The sequence below is a fragment of the Aptenodytes patagonicus genome, chromosome 14, assembly GCF_965638725.1.
Source record: "Aptenodytes patagonicus chromosome 14, bAptPat1.pri.cur, whole genome shotgun sequence".
Taxonomy (NCBI): domain Eukaryota; kingdom Metazoa; phylum Chordata; class Aves; order Sphenisciformes; family Spheniscidae; genus Aptenodytes; species Aptenodytes patagonicus.
The window spans coordinates 10,011,847-10,028,830 of NC_134962.1; the positions used below are offsets into that span (position 1 = coordinate 10,011,847).

At 44.4% G+C, this 16,984-nt stretch overlaps 1 protein-coding gene across 3 annotated transcripts in view; it reads right to left on the minus strand.

Annotated features, from left to right (window-relative positions):
* The window catches only part of LOC143167034 (somatomedin-B and thrombospondin type-1 domain-containing protein-like), a 39,061-nt gene that overhangs the window by 18,178 nt on the left and 3,899 nt on the right, over nucleotides 1–16,984 (minus strand). Inside the window, exon 5 of one of the 3 annotated variants that reach the window (XR_012996482.1) lies at nucleotides 15,911–16,495. The exons of the other annotated variants lie outside the window; for them this stretch is intronic. The gene's annotated coding sequence lies outside the window, so the exon portion shown is untranslated. Of the gene's footprint in view, nucleotides 1–15,910; nucleotides 16,496–16,984 lie in introns of those variants that run through there. 3 annotated transcript variants of the gene reach the window in all.

The following is a 16,984-nucleotide window of genomic DNA, read 5'->3' on the forward strand; positions in this document are numbered from 1 at the left end:
TCTTTACGTTAGCTAACCCTTGACAACAAAAGAAATTGCTGCTGTGGATGTGGTCTTGCTTTCCCACGCACCCCACTCAGTATGAATTCATGCACTTAAGGCCAAGATGAAAACAAATTCACACAGGCAGAGAACAAGCTCTTAGTGCTGAGAAAAAGAGTAGAGTTTCATATGGGAACGTATCCTAATGCAAGAATTAAGGGTTTTTTTCTTTCTTTTGACAAACTCAAAATAATAATAGTAAGAACTAGAGGAGCTGCCTGATTTACTTTCACACCTGGTCCTGCTTTCTTAAAATGCCTGCCTGCCTGCTTAGCCCAGGCACCCTGTGCGGAAAGCCATAATTAAAAAAGTGTTGGGGGCTCAGGAAAGGGAGGAGGACTAAGCATTGGACCTTAAAAAAGGCTTATTTGAGAAAAGATTCAGGTGGAATTTTCTTTTACCAAGACCAGTAAGCAAAGAATACATCTGTAGGGATCCTAACGCCGCTTTACTTGGAGGAGTTTCGAACTCTGCACCGCAATTCTCTCCTTCGCAGTGTCCTTTGAGATCTTAGAATAGAAGTGAAAAGACCTTTAAACAACATTCCCCTTCTGTATGCATCTACTAGTTTTTAGCACACAGAGACACGGGAGAAGAGGTGATACCAAGCAAGATTCAGAAATTTTCCTGAAGAAAATCTGCAGAAAAATCAGATTACAAGCCCACATATTTGAGATTCTTCTGTCTTTTGCCAAAGTAGAGAAGAACATCAAACCAAATAGTCCTAAACTCCACCTGCAAACAAAGCCCACCCAGGAACAGTCCTATACTCTGACAAAGGGATGGGATCTCATTAGGACTGAAGGGAGTTTTGGCCAGCACACCCGAACCGGGCTATTAACCCAGGAACCAAAAAGCATCTCATCCAGAAAAAAAATCCCTTCTTGTTAGATTTGAACTTTTCTGCATGTGCTCAGGAGGCCAGCAACTGCTGCACACCTCTTCAGATGTGCCTTTGCCACCCTTGTAAAACTCACCCTCAGCTGGCTGCAAAGAGGAGAACCACATCAGCTTCCCAGACGGAGTGCATAGAGGGCACTAGCAGAGGGCACTAGTCTTCTCCGGAGCCCTACTGTATGACCAGCTAGTTCCAAAGCATCTGCTGTTTTTCAGGTCACTGTTTTGTCCCCAAGACTCTCGAGGTACTGCTGAGAGAATCCACACCACGGCAGAGCAGTTACGGCTGAGCACACACCTTCTTGGGTTTAAACCCCAAAAGCATTCGCCCTTGTTGATAAAGGCTTCATCTCAACACGGCAAAGCTAGTGTCTCCAGCACATGGGAAGTATGATCTCCTTATTCTGCCTTTTCCTTTCTCATATATAACACTGCATTATAAGACCATGGGGGGAAGCCAGGCTAGAGGAGAAGTAGGGAAGTCCCACTCCCCTCATTCAGATGTGGCCATAGGCACAGAGAACACGAGTGCTAGCCTTCTCCTCCTCTCTCCTGCCCAAAGCCACTACACAACCCCATCACGTACTGCCTCTATAGAGAGAGCAGGGCTATGACTCACCCCAGGGTATAAAGGAAGCAAACTTGTCATTAAAAAACTATTATCTTTAATGAAAGCTGGAGAAGGTTCAAAGTGGCCAGAAGTCTTATTTAGAAAATAGGAAAGATAAATACTTTAATAAAAAGCTTTTAGTGGTTTTCTCTCTGGGTCTTTTGCTTTCCCAAAGAAAAGGAAAGGAAACCAGCCAACTTTTCTGAACCTGGTACTTCGGTGTTTGGACCAGTTTTCTTTTTCTTTTCCTAAGAGAAAATAAAGGACAATTTGTGAGAGTCTGAGCCACGTATGAGAGGTGACCCTATGAACAAGGTAAGCTATATTCCTTCCCCTAAGCAGAAGAAAAGCCTTGAACGGGTTTGCATTCAAGTCGAACCTGAAATTTTCCCCTAGTCTGTGAAGGCCCAGCCTGTGACACCTGACTCCACAAAGCATTAATGGGAATCTTTTAAATCCAGAATAACCCCATGACAAGGCACACTCTCTAGCAGAAGGAACACAATGCCTAAAATCCTCTATCAATTCTGCAAACTACATGACCCTCTCCCACATTAAATCAAAAGCAGTGCCTCACTTTTCAGATTCCTCCCAAACTAGCTCCATTCTCATGCTTTTACCAGCTGCCTCCACAGACAACTGCTTCCTCCTTCAGCCCTCACACCTTTGCGTCCTCCTCCAGCAACGCTTCTCCTGCAGCCCACGCCATGCTGTGAGATGGCTCCAGGAGCAGCAGGCAGCAGCAGCCATCCCTCCCTTCGCTGACTCGGACTGCAGCTCCGCGCCTCCCGCTTATATAGCTTGTGGGATTTTGCTGCCGGTGTTTAAGGATGGAAGAGATCAACAAGGACATGTATAAAACAGCCAGGGGCTTCTCCCAGCAGGTCTTTCCTCACTCCAAAGAACCTGTGGCTCAACTAGAAAGATGAAACTTTTTCTCTTCTTTAGCACAGACCATTTTATTCCCTTCCTACGAGGAATCTCCAAGTATGCATGAGATGCTACAGAAGAAAAAAGAAGTGCACGCATACCCCAGAAACAGCAGCCCAGTTCACACCCCACAAGGTCAGTCTTCCCAGTCACCATCAGATCGTTCTGTCTCACATAAGTTGATCACTTTGGCTACTGTGTTCTCAACATAAGAGCCTGGGACTCCAGGCCACCATTTCTCTTTCTCTGTAGTCACAAGGCAACAGTTGCCACTTGGCATAAGCCAGAATCCAGGCCCCTTTATTTTTTTACAAGTGGCTATTTATAAGATTAAGATGAAATAGCTAAAACACTTTCATATCCTGTAACTGATAAATCTAAGAGAAACATCAAAGGTTGTTTTACAATGGTTTTCCTAAAAGAGACAATAAAAAATGGGTATTGTCCTTCCGTGCAGCGTAAGACTCAGGATAAATGAATCCACCCACAGCTAAAGAAAACCTCATTTGTTTATTTACTGAATTGTCAAGTCAGTTGAGCTGTTTTATGAGTCAGCAAGTGCAAGTGGGTCATATGCAAGTTGCAGCATCAGGCTCCAGGGTGACACGGCACCACTTGTCCCCTGGGACCCTCTAACAACACTGGAACAGTTTGGAATAGTCTTCAGTACAGTTTCTTCAATGCAGTTATCATCCAGGGCATGCATTTTTCACTCTGCTAAATCTCTCCCCAGATGTTAGGAAGAAAAGCAAACCAAATGGAAAGCAAATCCTAAAGTGATATAGACGCTGCTTAAACAGAACGCTGAGGTGTCTCTCTAAATTCAAGAGCATGCTTAAATATGGTACTTGAAATTTTACACTGCATAATTATTACATTATATTGAAATATATAACTTGAAATATTACACAGATATAACTGTTCTGATTAACCAGGCTCTGTAATGAGCTATACAAGCTGCAGAAGAAACCAGATATACTTACTATAACTGTTCCTGGTTTTAAGGTGCCCGTTGATTGCACATCCTAAGAAACCTTGGCTTTAAATAAATCTCTCCAATAAACTGAACACGCATTAGTATTTGACTGAGATAGGTGAAATTTGGAAGACAATTGGTCTAGTACCAATGCATGTTTCAGAAATTTAAATTGCCCAGTTGGAAAACGGGTTGAGTATTGCCAATGTTAGCCAAGCTTTTAGCTGGTAACTACATTAACAGAAAAAGCAACTGCTTTCTGATTACGCTGTAAGGATCTCTGTGGTCCAGGTGCTGCCTGTATCACACTGACTTTGTTTTATACATGTCAAATTGTCAAGAAGCCAAAGAGGTCAGAGAACAGACCCCAGTTTAATCTCTGCTGTGTAGAGTTCCTGGAGTCCACAAAGGGGAAGACTCCTGGTCTGATCCATGTCTCTGCCTGCCAGAGATAATCTGAGCGCATTGCATCTCATGGATGCAATGAGTCAGACACATCTGGTGCAATCTGCCTACCAAGTGGCATGGAAATTACTGTTTCAATTGTGTAAGCAAAGCCTGACCCTGCTGGGTCCTATCTACCAAATAGGCCTCGTTTGTGCCGGCAGTTCCCTGTCATCACTGGGTCTTTTCACTTGACCAAGCATTTGTAGGACTAGACCCAGAACAAATGAGTCCTCGTTTCTGGGCCCCTCGTCAGCTTTGGAGCCCCACTGCCTCTTGAAATATACCCATTTTCCCTTGTTTTAACAGGAAAAAGGTAGTAAATTCACCCCTGTAAATTAATAAAGTCACAGCTAATCTACAAAGAAGCAGATGTTTATTTGCAATAAGGTACCACTTAGGTGATTAAACCAGAGGCCTTATCTACAATGAATATATTTCCACAAAAGATTCAAGGACACCCATCTGCACAAATTCAGTCTCTGCAGATGATAGCTAAGCACTTCACAGAACATTAAGAAGCAGCACAGAAATATGCGAAATAGAGCTAAAAACCAAAGCAGTGACCTAAACTCACAAAGTCAACTCTCAGCACAAAGGGTCCTTTTTTGTGACTGGCATTTCTGAGCGCAGCTGGGAAGCAGCATGCAGTAACAGCAGGGATGATAATAAACAGAACCTGTAACACTAGCTCACCTATTTAACAGTTTTATTCAATTGATACAATTTACATCACAGAAACGGTCACATTTATTTTCTTAAGAAGCTGTCACGGGCATGGGAAGGCTTTGACTAGTCAAGCATTCATGTTCCTTGGGCAAAACCAAGTCACCAAGGCCAGGGCTCTCTGCACTTTGCAATTGAGTAAATGCACACAGAAAAAGATTCTGCTTTATTTTACTTGGAATAGGCTGCACTGATTTTTTTTCCTCTCCTCTAGAATTTTTTTTTACTATTTTGGCACTATTTCAGCTATAGCCAGGTTTGAATTATAGAACTCTGGGAGAAACTTAATTTACTTCCTCAAAGCACATTCCTCTTTTCAATACCCAGGCTCCTACTCAGATCCATGAAAAATGATGCCATAAATTATAACATGAAGAAAAATCTTGTAAACAAGATGAAGAAATTGTGTGAGGAAAACATTTTTTTCCCTTTGCTATTAAAGTGTGTTTTATATAAACAAGGCATTTCCAACAGAATTCAGTTTTCATTGCTAAGAAGCTTGCTATATTTTTCTTACGGTAACTGTAGGCAGTAGCATATTAAAGACCTCCTAGTGGTTTGTGGAAAGATACGGGGTAGAAAAAGTTTGATCTAAAACAATTCAGCAGATGGAGATGTTTCTAGACAGCATGTTCTGAAGACTGCAGTGCAGGAGTCTTTTATTTCTTATCAGTAAGGATAATGGCATGAAAACAGAAGTTTCCTGTTATTCTCATGCATTCTTTTGTTGATTAAAATCACAATTAGTCACCATGGAAGTTTTAACAGTGATACAAGCAGAAGATGCTAAGATCTGGGGAGAAGGGGTTAACTGCACCTTCTCCTGTTTTTTCTGAACTGTTTTAGCCCTGGGACCTCACAAGTTTACACAGGCAGACTACCAAGTCCATCTCTCCGGGTCTTCTAGTAGGATCTGTCCTTTAGTCTATTGCCTGCAGGATGTGGGCCATGAGTCCCTACATAGTTTCTATGCTGTGGAGATCACTAGCAATTTTTAACAAGTTAGATTAATTGTGCTACGGATAGTAAAGGAATCCATTTTGCTGAATGACCAGGCTGGAATGAGAAATTTAAATAAAACAATCACCACAGGGTTTTTGCAATGCTGACAGCTGCAGTCTTACAGGTAGAGAACAACACTGCAGTTGGACGGGATTGTCAGTCCTAGGGTAAACCTTGTTCCCACCAACGACACAAGTCAACCACTACAAAACCACTGAGACAATGCTGGGAGTTAATGAGGACTTGCATATTGTAGTTGGATTTGGGTGACTCGTGGAGAGGTACCCAGAGCCATCCTGCCAGACATGTTCTTTGAGACCAGTTGCCTACAGACTACACAGCTATTGTTCAGTAGCTAGACTAGGATTTTATCCTAACACATCACAGAGAAACAAGTTAAGAGCTTTTTTGGTTTCTTTTCCCAAAACTATATTTCCATGGACCTATGTGACCCTGCCAAGTTGCTTTAAAAATTAATAGAAGTGCTGTACGTTTCTGTTCCACCTGCAGCATAGCATTGCTGTCAACACTGTCTGACTCAGAGCCTTAAAGAAAACAGTCAGGAGTAGACATCTGGATGACAGAAGAGGTCACTAGACTTTAAATAATGACATTCTGGAGGGACTTTTAATAACATTCCTAGCAAGTCCAAGAAATTGGCATTATAAGCCCGAATCACCTTAATAGTGTCACTGAATATTCCTTTGTATCTCTGCTGATAATGAAAATAATGCTTAATAGTATTCAACATTGCCAAAGGAAAGGGAGCCACAAAAGCAGCTCACAAGCACCACAAATCTAAATCATGAGGAAACTTCCAAGTGTGAAATTTAGATTTTAAAAATTATTATCTGTTGATAATCATGTCTTGAACCAACAGTGATATGCACTGCTTTGGAAAGGAGACAGATGAAAAATGATCCACAAAGGCTTTTCCGATGCCTGGCCCCATCCATGCAGCCAGCTTGTAGCCACTGGACATTGCTCACGTGCCGTCCCTTCGCTGAAGGGGCTGGGCATGGTGACTTTAATGGCTGTGGCTAAGACACTCAGGAATCCATATTTATGGCAAAAAACCTGACAGTTTCTGCCAGCCCTGATGAACTGAATTGGTGACTTCAACTCAGTTCGTAACAACTGCACGGCTCCTTCCACCTCCATATACCCTTGTGTCAGAGAGCCTGATGAAGCCTTAGTCTCCTTGGATGTCAGTGCAACATCCCCTACTGGCATTCAGGGTCCATTCACTCCCATTCCAGTCAATGAATCTGGAATATATTTTTGGAGATGAATTGCTTTCTTTTGTTTCCCTATCTGTATCTCAGATCTTCATCAATACAGAAGGAACACTTTCAACAAGCGGGTCAATCACAGACACTTAGACACACATAGGCACACAATTGGCTTCAACTGCTTCCTGGTCACTCAAATTCACCCTTACGTATGCCCTTTCCTGGTAGGTCTTTCACTTGTGTGCTCACTGTTCATGCAGAAATACATGGATAATCAAATACCTAATTCACTTGAGCTATTACCAGTTTCCATGTGTATATTTGTGTTAAGTAACTTGGTTGTCCATGCAACAGCAAATAGACTGACAATGCATGTTAGATGTACAATAGATGACACTTTTCAGCAAGGAATATTTGGCTTACGTGGTCAGTCTCTTAGACAGGAGTTGTCTGAAGCTCAGTTTTGCTTCTTGCCTTGTATATCAGTTACAGGACTCACATCCAGACTATACATTCCCTTTTCCAATGGACTGTCTTGAACACCAAAAACTGAAAAGAACTGAAAGCATGAGGTGTTACAGTTTAGACTAACAGCTACAGCTTATTTGTACCCTCATCAAACTAGGCTCAGACAGAAGAGGCTACCACAGGTGTTGTGGTTTAACCTGGCAGGCAGCTAAACACCACACAGCCATTCGCTCACTCCCAACCCACAGTGGGATGGGGGAGAGAATTGGGGAAAAAAGAAATTAACACTATCCCAGCCAAAACCAGGACAACAGGAAACCCCCCAGGGATTATATTTGCCCAGTAAAACATGTTGTCAACGTTCAGCACGAAACCAACCCCCCTACCTACAACCACTGCCTTGACTTAGGTACAAAAAGCTCAGCTATGGGAAAATTGTGTAGCTGCTGTTTATTTAACCACCACCTTGAAGGCAAAAACAAAGCAAAAGAAGTTCGCCCCATGAGATCTTTTCACCTCCACATGCTCAGTGCTCTGATAATAACAGGTCTCTCAGTAAGACAACATGAAGATTATAAGGCTGTTGCTAAGGGGCCAGATTCACTATTGTAATAAAGAAAATTTTTCTTAGCCCTCCTCTAATCCAGAGGTTTACACAGCTGCTGAGCTTCTTGGAGAGATTCCCTCTTACACAGTTTCCACTTAGGCTCTTACTCATCATTATACCAGCATAAATGGACCACGTTAGCATAAAAACACAGGAGCTGACCCAAGTGACATCTCTTACCAGGACTACGCAGTCCAGTTGTACACAGGCCTTTTCAACATGGTCCAAAGGGGCCAAACCCAATTTTTGGTTCTACAAGAAAAGTTACACAGCCAACTGATCTGCTTTAGACAACAGGCCCCACCTCACAACTAACTTTGAGAGCAACTTGGATGAGTTACAGCTGCAGAAGCCAAGAGCCAGAGCACCATGCACACACATACAGATCTCATAGGACATGGGGGCTGTTCATGCTGTTCCAGCTCCTGAGGTTTTTGCTCCCAGTATGAGGGAAACGAAGATGAAGAAACCCTGTGAGATCATCCTAATGCTTCCATCGCTACAATTCTGTCTACAGGGCTAACCCCACCATCTCTCAGGGATCCTATATAGGTTTAAAGATCAGGCAAACCTACAGGAAACCACAACTCACCAACAAGCCTGTCACCCGTGGCTGAACCCAGTGATGCATTCCTGAAGGCCTGAGAGCTCCTGTCTTCTGTTAGCCATGCAAACCTCCCATGCAGCTTTGTATCTCCCTCCTCCCAGCTCTTGAGCCACAGCTGTGGGAACAACAATGCTATGACACATAGACACGCTCCTATCATCAGACAGCTGGAATTTCTGACAACACCTGGGTATGGGTGAGCTTTCCTTTTCAGTGTGAAGGAAAATCATTAGGCTCATCCATGGATAGGTGCCTTTTTCAGATTCCCTGCCACAATTCAGACACGGAAAAAGCAGCTCATGAGAGACTGTGACCTTTCCATTTTGTTTAAAGAAAAAAAAAAAAAGAAAAACAGCAGTGGGGAGAACCCAACCCAATGACACTTCCAGCAGCCTGCAGCAGAGTAAGAGATGCACCCACTTGCCACTTGGAAGGAAAAGGCTGCGACATCCTTTGTGCCTGTTGCATCCAGTCCATGTAGCATGGTGAACCCTGCCTCCAGTTGTGCCACAAGTCTGGCAGTCACACAGAGCCCTGATTCTGCTGTCACTGAGAAAATCTGTCTGTGCTTCCCCCCTCCTCTGCTCTATTCCTGCAAGTACTTTTCTCCAGGGCAGGAAAAAAAAAGTCAGGAAAAGAACAGCAAAGGGCAGATTTGTATCTGCTTTATAAACTAACAAGGTGCCTCAGAAGATGACCCCTCCTCACCAAGCCTTCCACTTGCCAAAGGGCTATGTAAGAGCAGGTCTACCTGGTCAGCTCTGCTAGAAAAAAAAGCCAGGTTTGCATGCAAATTCATTCATAAGGTCACTGTAACTTATTCTGAGATGCGAGACTTCATCAGCATCCCTCTTGCCCCCACCAATGTCGCTACTTACCTTTACAGCCAGCAACCTCACTGACGAGGACTTCAACACCACTTTGGTACCCAGCACATCATCCAGGATCAGAGGAAAGACTGGCAGGGAGTATGTGTCATAGTTCAGAGGAGTGACAGAGAGGGTTTACAGAAGGAAATCATGACCAGCAGCACAAAATATGTGTCACCCTCATGACACAACAGTAGCTGTTGTGAAGCATGTACCCAATGTACAGGTTTAGGTAATCTAGGAACCGACAAGAGATGCACATTGCTGTTAGCACCTTTGGCAACCACCTCTTTCTCCGGGCAGTTTTCCCGAACCCTACTAAGGCGTTACCACAGCAACATAAATTGCTGACTACCAAAACTTCTCAGACACTTCCAGTCCTCCTCTGTAGATTTCCAAGAAAATTGCACCTATAAATATCCTGCTGTAAAAAAGTGACAGTGAATACTCAAAGGAAAAGTCTGCTTTGAACTGCTGGTGTCAAGGGCCTGATCCGCATCCGCTGAAAAATGGATTCACTCTCAAGACAGACCTTCCCCCATGAGTACTATATCTCAGGGAAAAAATAAGTTTTTATCTTCTCTTGGTAGACAAAATTCTTGCAAACATGAATGGAGACTAAGCCAGTGTAATGTGTAACAATTACAGTAACACTCTCGTGAGCCTGCAGATGGTTTGCAACCATTTGCATGAGAGCACAACCATTTTTCTTCATCAGCAGGCCATTAAAATCTCCAGCTGGATTTGGGAAAATTGATGGGGGTAAGGCAGCGTCTACAACTGCTGCAGTTGTGTAGCACAAAAAGTGCACATACTCCAGGCTGCTAAACAAGGGCAGCAGTAGAGCTTAGTATTTCTTCTCACTGAGAAGTGGTATCTAGAAGTTAGCTGCTGCCTTACAGGCCAGGCTCTGTCCTGGACCGATGCGCAAGCATTCCAGTTTCTGTGGGAGGATCAAAAGCACAAGCCTCGCCCTTTCAATTAAAGAAGAGCCCTGAACCAGAAGCAGCAGGCTGCTGAAGACATTGGGGCCACCCACAGTGGGAAACGCGAGCATGTGTGGAGTGGAAAGCATGTGTGTGCTACTCCGGGCCAGCCCCTGGGTGCTGACGTATCGCCCCACCTTCAGAGAGCAGCTTTCAGGAACAGGCTTCTGGGAACCCATCTGGGCAAGCAGCACCATGTGGGGCTGCATCTGCTTACCTAGCACCCCCATGCACCAGCTGAGCCTCCTCAGCCCACTGAAGGGACTCCTGCCACCCCATCGGAGATAGAAAATGTGCCTTGCCGCTTTGTGCAGTCAATGCTCAGGCCCCATCTCCCGAAGTCTCTCTGAGACTTCTGGGAGAGAACCCAAGGGAGTCTGTGCGAAGTAGAGAAATGAGGACAGCCCCTGGCTTTAATATTTGCTTTGACAAAAGACTAAGGAAGTCAAGCTTATTCTCAGCACTAGAGGAAGGACTTCAAGGTGACCGAGCCACAGCATTCAAAACTGAACACAGCAAGTGACAGGCACAGTGAAGTGCAAACTATCCAGTGGACATTTTTCTAAATATAACACTAAAGAAATCCGACAGATTGTCAGGTAACACATGACAGAAATGGTCCTGAACCTGTTTCCCTTAACCCAAATCAGTCTTAGGGAATATAATGGAATTGCTTCGATTTACACTATGAATATGGTCTAGCACAAAGAATATTTTTACTGATCACCAAGACAACTCTGTTACTAACTGCAAGCTGGCAGGTGCTTCCCGTCCACATAATAAAAGATGTGAGCCCATTTCAGTCACTGGAAGGCCTGTGGCAGGGGCTATATCCAGTCCCTGCTAGCCTCACATTGGCACTGAGCAGAGAAACAGGTGAAGAGAATTTCTTCAGATCCCAGAGTATCTGTTTCTGTAAACATGAAGAAAACCATCTCCAGCACTTTTCTCCAGAGTTTAATTTACTGTAGAACAATCTAGAAGGCTTTAGCACCAGTCTCTGGTGGGTATCATGGGGCAAAGGGGAGATTTTGGTGGTGTGCTGGGAACCTCGGCGGAAAGCCAGAGCTCTCACTGTCCCCTCTCCATCCATCCTGTTGAGAAAGCAGCAGTCCTCCCACTACACAGTGAGCTGAACCTGAGCATCAGCCAGGTGGTCTGAGCAAGAAAAAGTCACAGGAGGGAGCAGAGGGACATAAACTGCAGTTTTCTGCAAGGTGAAGGCTGCCAGAAGACAGCTAGTGCAGTGCCAAAGGGCCTCAGCCCTATCTGCACCCTGTGCCCAATGCTTGGATGGGAAAGTACCTGGGAACCCTAGGTGCTATAACACAAACCAGCAGTTCCCACAGCGCCAAAACAGAGACTCAGGCTGAACCAAGACACTTGACTTCACCCCACCGCTGCAAGGGATCTGGCAAAAAGGGTTGGAGAGGAACAGAAGTCTATAGCTGCAGAACATCTCTTTAAAACGCTGGATGCTGTAGGAGAAAGAAACCCTCTGCTTCAAAAAATAGTCTTCCCCTTACTGCCTGTGGGGCAGTCCGACTGTTCTGAAATCTGGATCTTCCTAGAGCAATCACAAAACCAAGTTTTGCTTCATTGCTGTCCATGATAACATCTAGCCTGTCAACACAGCTGACGTGTCAGATAACTTAGTCTATCACTGAGCAGAGATGGAGGTGGATGAAATAATGCAGAGTAGAAGCAGCAATGAGTAAATGGCCTGTGCTATCCCATAAGCTAACACAGCCGCTTAACAGACGGGTCTAAAAAGAATCTAATAATCACCATGCAGTCAAAAAGATGCCTGGGTCTTTGGGAATATAAATGTTAAACCTTTCACTGTGTATGAAAACATGTCTATTAAAAGCAACATCAGACAGAGAAATAATCTGTGCTATTTTCCTCTGAAATGCTCACGGCACCAAGAAACAGAGCTGTTTGAGAAAAGTAAACATTTGCTTAAACATACTGGTCTAGTGAGCGACTCCAGGTTTCAGTTTTAGAAAGTTACAGAAGTACACACAGCATTGTCTGTTCCTGCTATAATTGATGGAACTGACAATTCTGTATTCATCCCCACGGCCTTGTTCAGCCACTTCACAGCAGCAGAGAATACGAGCTCTGGACATGCTGTGATTATCCTTTGCTGGCCTCCGAGAGCTAGTATGGAGCGCTCTGTGCAGAGAAAGAGCTGTAAGTCAGCCTTTGTCCAAATCATACCTCCTGGCCTTCGTCTCCTCATTCAAAACACCCAGCAGACACACTCAGGAGTTGACCAGTGCCTGCAGAAGTCAGGCAAGCAATGGGGCAACAAATGCCAAGGACACCTCTGAGGAGGAGAGCTGCAAATTGCTTTAAATTCAGCGTTAACACCCCTCCCCCCAACTTTTATCAAAGGGCTATATCAAGAGATTTTCAAATGGGGTGATCTTAACCTCCATGCTTGGTATAGACAATAAAGTTTGTTTGATGGTTTCTCTATTAACCATGAGGCCTACTTCATTACTTGGCTGTAACGCAGTTGTACTAGGAAGTCCACTGCAGCTCAAGTCTTTGAATAGCTTATGGTTACGCACAGGAAAATTACCTGAGCTCATAGCATGCCACATTGCTGAGAGCTCATAGCCAGCCACAGCCAAGTTCAGCCAGCTCTCCATTACCAAGGGTGTTTGGAGAAGCAGCAGAAGGTAGGATATCCCATATAACAGAAAAAAAGATGCTACGGTACTAAAGAAAATGACTGGCAGCCTGTGTTTACCAACTGCACCTATCATATATGCTCATTCTCCTGAAACTCTGTCCAGACAGACTTTTGGTAAAGGCAGCCACGCTCACATTTTTGAGCCAGTGCATGGGAATTTGGAGCAAAGGTGTGGAAGGAGTGCCAGGGGATGCTCTCTAGGCCCAAACTAGTTCCAGAAAAAACATCATAAAGGCAGATGTAAAATTACATACCTAAGGTGCCCAACTGTTTGTATGCATATTGGAAACCCCAGCAGATGAAAGCTTTGAAGCAAAAGCCTATCAGTACAGAAGACGACCTCCTCTAAATAAAAGCCTCTGACAAGTTCACATTACTTTTAGGATTTGTCTTCACTTTGTCACACTTCTTGTTCTTACAGATAAGCTAATGACCACCGGTCCAGAGGTTAATCACAGCCCACTGCTACAGTGACAAAGTGAAAGCATCCTGACTATACACGCACAGAACAACTCAAATGGACAGTTTGATGCAGAAACCCCATCTAGCCCTTATTAAGCTTTGGGCAACGCATGCACACAGCACCCCCTACAGCTGCCAGCTCCGAGGTCTCCAGACTCAGTTCATCGCATGCAGTTCAGTTCCTCCATCTAATTAGCCCCGCATCCAGACTAGAGAGCATTCATGAGTTGTTTACAGTGGATCGGTTACCTTCAGAGTTTTGTCTTCCATCCCTATGCACATATGCAATAGCAGCAGTGCTTGAATCCTGACCTAAGTAACTTTTCTTGGAGAGATAATAAAACATGTTCCAGCTACATCTGTCCCCACAGTTCCCACTGGACAACCAGCACACTCTACTCCCTAAAGTATGCTTGCTGGTAGGTATGCTCATTAGATTATGAAAGTAATGATGTTAGCAGCAGTTCTGATCCATCATCAATATGTTGTTTCAGGAGATTATGCTGCTTACATTAATTGAATGAGAAAAATCTCTATCCAGTTTAATGGCAGACTGCTTTAAATGCTGATTAATAGCTACTTTTCCATCATTGCTGTCTCCTACTAAACACACATGCCAAAGGCCACCATCAACTCAGATACCAAATCCTCTCCCCCATAACCACTGAAACTGTTATTTATGCTTTTAAGTAGCAGAAATACCCTCTAAACTTGTAGTTGCTGTAAATAACTTCCAATCCATTAGAGTATTTATTAGGCTGTTGCTATCAGGCAGTAAAAATAACACCGCAATACTTCAAATGCTGTAGGAAATAATTCCTTAAACACTTCCTCAGCCTCATATCCATGCCTCACTTTTGCCCTTCAGCTACTTCAGGCTGAATTGTCACTGTTGGGCTAGCCGGCTCACTGCCACCACTGCGCACATGCACCCGGCTTCTTTCAGGCAGCAGCCCCTCAGTTGGTATTTAGCATGTATAACCCATCAGTTACAGGCTTCCAAAGGCCCAGAACTAGCAACACAGGAACCTTCAACAGCTGCCAGGTGGCCCTGCTCCTCAGGAACCTAGTGAGGCTGCAGGGGGATTGGTTTTTAACCCCATCCCTAACGCACATACCTGCTGCTACACTACTTCCCAACAGCAGCACATTGGGAATAGCTACTTCCATCATTAGGCCTGGGGTTTGAATCCGAACCTGCTGTCTGAGACACTGCAGGTTAATATATATCTCAATTCTTCACATCAGCTTGATCTGAAGGGGCTATTTACTTCATTTGCATTGCCAGCGGGGGGTACAAATGCTATCAGACCAGGACCTGCATGAGACATCTGCCAAGGCCTGTTTGTGCATCATGCAGACACCACTCCCGACTGCCAGGCTAATGGGCACAGCAGATGCACAACACTCACCACCATTCAACCCCTCTATGAGGGCAGACATCACACGGCACAGGTGCATTGACACAGATTTTTCACCCCTACTGAGGCCAGATGTATACAGTCAATTGATCTGGGATATGAAAGTCAGAGGTACAGGAAGCAATACATCCTAGGGCTCTTGACTACCTCTCTGTTATTAGGAAAGCCTTTAGCTTCCTCTTATTTAGTGATTCCCTACTCCAGCACATATGTACAATCCATGTTTAATTCTGCTGCTCTGCAAACCTGGAAGTTTGCCAAACAGCATCCAGGAGAAGGCTGTAGGATCTGAATGAATATCTGTCACTGAATCTCTAGCCAGAAGCACAGTCATTCCTGCTAGCTGAATACACTGCATGAAGGAATGTCCAAACCCTCACAGAAGCTGACATCAGCTTCCCTTCCTTCCCAGACTGCTGTCACTTTTCTCTAAGATTTATGTATGGAAGAATTTGCAAAGCCACAGTGACTTACCTGGGAACATGCTAATCTATACCTTTTACCAGGCCAGCTAAAATCCCCACTGAATTATGTTCTACGCCAGCTGCTCCCTACACAGGATCTAAGGGAGAAGCTGAGGGAGAGCCCTTGCTCTGACAGAGGCAAAATACAGACTACACCTCTCTCCCTTTAGTCCAGAAGGCAAGACCTGTTGTCAACCTTTAGCACCCAGCTGTTACGTACAGAGAACTGTGCCCTAGTGCTGCTTCCTGCAGCACAGCAGCAGCCACAGGTCTCAGCTAAGCACTTTTACTTCAGGGTATGTGAAGCCATACTGCCGTGAGATCATGCCCCTTTCTAGCTTGAGGCAGCAGGCAGCTCAATGTAAGCAATCACTACACAGAAGCTCTGTTGCCATCCAACTCCCAAAAACAATTAGGAGATCCAGAAATTGGCATGTAAAGAGAATTTCAGTCACCAGCTGAATTCACCCAGTACTCAGATTTTATTAAAAATAGGCTCTGAACAGTACAGAAACACACAATGCACTGCAGCATCCAAGATGCCCCTTGCCCACTTCACAGGCTGCCAATGATACATTACTAAAACTTTCTGGATGACAGGGGAGAGCCAAGACTTGAACCCCCCCTCTCCTTACACAGAAGACCATCCTCCCATACTTGACAATTGCTCTCTAAGGTGAGGCTTCCTTACTTTTAATGACTGTGGTAGGATAACATTAGCTGTCAGGTGGTGAATGCAGCCCTTGCAGACGAAAGCATCTAATGACATTAAACATGCAGCAAGTTCCAGAATCTGTTACAGTTAAATGCGTCATACCAAGGGAAAGAAAAATAAGACCCTCCATCTGTAAGTTGGCAGGACACCACTTTATCACTCCTGCTAGCTCTGAGAAAAGACCAGAGCTGTTGCAGGGTGATATGAATGCTGTAGCTTGGACAAGGGATCACAGGCAGCAGCATGGAGAGGGACATCATTAGCAGAAGACAGCTTTCTGCTAGTACACTGAAATCACAGCAGGTCCCAGGACAACTTCTGACAAATCTCAACCTGTCAAGAAAACAGCCAACATTTTGTCAGTCCACTCTACTGCAAACAGCAAATATATAGCTTTCAAATTCCACCCACCCCACCCCCCCCCCCCCAAATTATTAGACAGCAAGGGTTGCTCCGCAGACAGCAAAAGCTTCTTCACTGCCAGGCACTCCAAATAGGATGCACTCTTAAAACTGCATTGTGGGACCTTTTAGAGTAGTACTTGAAAAAAGCCCGGGGGAACTGACTGAGCAGACTGCCATAGTAACATATTTGGTCAGCTCTACCAGCTTCACCATCTGACATAGACCACTCATACTCCTTTTGAATTCAAGAGTGCCATATAGAAAGGTCACATTTATGCTCTTCATAGACACAGGCTACCAAGGAGACTTCAGCCTCCTTGGAGATATGATAGCTGCACAACAGGCACCTGAACAGCAACACAAGGCTGTAACCGAATGAAACCAGTGACAATAGCTGTTTATCCAATGAAGTAAAGTT